We start from the raw sequence: 1,709 nt of genomic DNA on the forward strand, positions 1-1,709 counted from the left end.
ATTGAAGATGATGAAGAACTTGTGCCAGTAAAGACATGGAAATGGAAACATTGACAATGTGAGCCGATGCGTTGGCCCTGATGTGAAATTTCATACTACCTTCTAAAAGAGAATAGACCAGAAAGAAAACGTAAGTGTCTCTTGGTCTTGACATTGTATAATAAGGATGGCGTGTTTTGTTTTTACTCACACTTTATGAAATTGTGCTCTTTCACCTCTCTCTATCCCTCTGGATCATGTTTTAGTTAGAATTGAAATGGAAGGATGTTTTCCTTCACGCACGCTCTTTAGGCATGCAAGTCGGTAAACAATAGTCAGTCTATTCATCCATCATTTTGTGTCTTGATGTTTCCTAAATCACACACTGATGCCATAAAATAACGGGTTAAATGGGTTTTGTAGTGTTGGGAGTGGGGGTGGGGTGTAGGTGTTTGGCAGAGTTGGTCATTGCAGGTGAGGGCTTAGGTGCTTTCAAAAAACTTTTTCTTCTTCACTCTGTGTTGATAGTATATTTGGGGTTTGTATGCGTTCGCGTACGTTTGTGTGGATAGTTTATTTGGGGTTTGTATTATCTCCCTTCTGTGTTGATAGTATATTTGGGGTTTGTTTTTGCCTCTTCCCTCTGTGTGTGTGTATGTGTGTGTGTGTGTTTGTTCGCGTACGTTGTGTAGATCGTACATTTGGTTTTTTTTTTCTTCTTCCTCCCGAGTGTGGATAGCATATTTGGGGTTTGTATGCGTTAGCGACGTTGTGTGAATAGTATATTTGGGGTTTGTATGCGTTCGCGTACGTTTGTGTGGATAGTTTATTTGGGGTTTGTATTATCTCCCTTCTGTGTTGATAGTATATTTGGGGTTTGTTTTTGACTCTTCCCTCTGTGTGTGTGTGTATGTGTGTGTGTGTGTGTTTGTTCGCGTACGTTGTGTAGATCGTATATTTGGTTGTTTTTTTCTTCTTCCTCCCGAGTGTGGATAGCATATTTGGGGTTTGTATGCGTTCGCGTACGTTTGTGTTGATAGTTTATTTGGGGTTTGTATTATCTCCCTTCTGTGTTGATAGTATATTTGGGGTTTGTTTTTGACTCTTCCCTCTGTGTGTGTGTGTGTGTGTTTGTTCGCGTACGTTGTGTAGATCGTATATTTGGTTGTTTTTTTCTTCTTCCTCCCGAGTGTGGATAGCATATTTGGGGTTTGTATGCGTTCGCGTACGTTTGTGTGGATAGTTTATTTGGGGTTTGTATTATCTCCCTTCTGTGTTGATAGTATATTTGTGGTTTGTATGCGTTCGCGTACGTTTGTGTGGATAGTTTATTTGGGGTTTGTATTATCTCCCTTCTGTGTTGATAGTATATTTGGGGTTTGTTTTTTCCTCTTCCCTCTGTGTGTGTGTGTGTGTGTGTGTGTGTGTGTGTTCGCGTACGTTGTGTAGATCGTATATTTGGTTGTTTTTTGTTCTTCCTCCCGAGTGTGGATAGCATATTTGGGGTTTGTATGCGTTAGCGACGTTGTGTGAATAGTATATTTGGGGTTTGTATGCGTTCGCGTACGTTTGTGTTGATAGTTTATTTGGGGTTTGTGTTATCTCCCTTCTGTATTGATAGTATATTTGGGGTTTGTTTTTTCCTCTTCCCTCTGTGTGTGTGTGTGTGTGTGTGTGCGTATGTCTGCGCGCGTACGTTGTGTGTGTGTGTGTGTGTATTGGTCTCTGTT

This window comes from Sinohyriopsis cumingii, chromosome 15 (genome assembly GCF_028554795.1).
Source record: "Sinohyriopsis cumingii isolate HCF-2022 chromosome 15, ASM2855479v2, whole genome shotgun sequence".
Taxonomy (NCBI): domain Eukaryota; kingdom Metazoa; phylum Mollusca; class Bivalvia; order Unionida; family Unionidae; genus Sinohyriopsis; species Sinohyriopsis cumingii.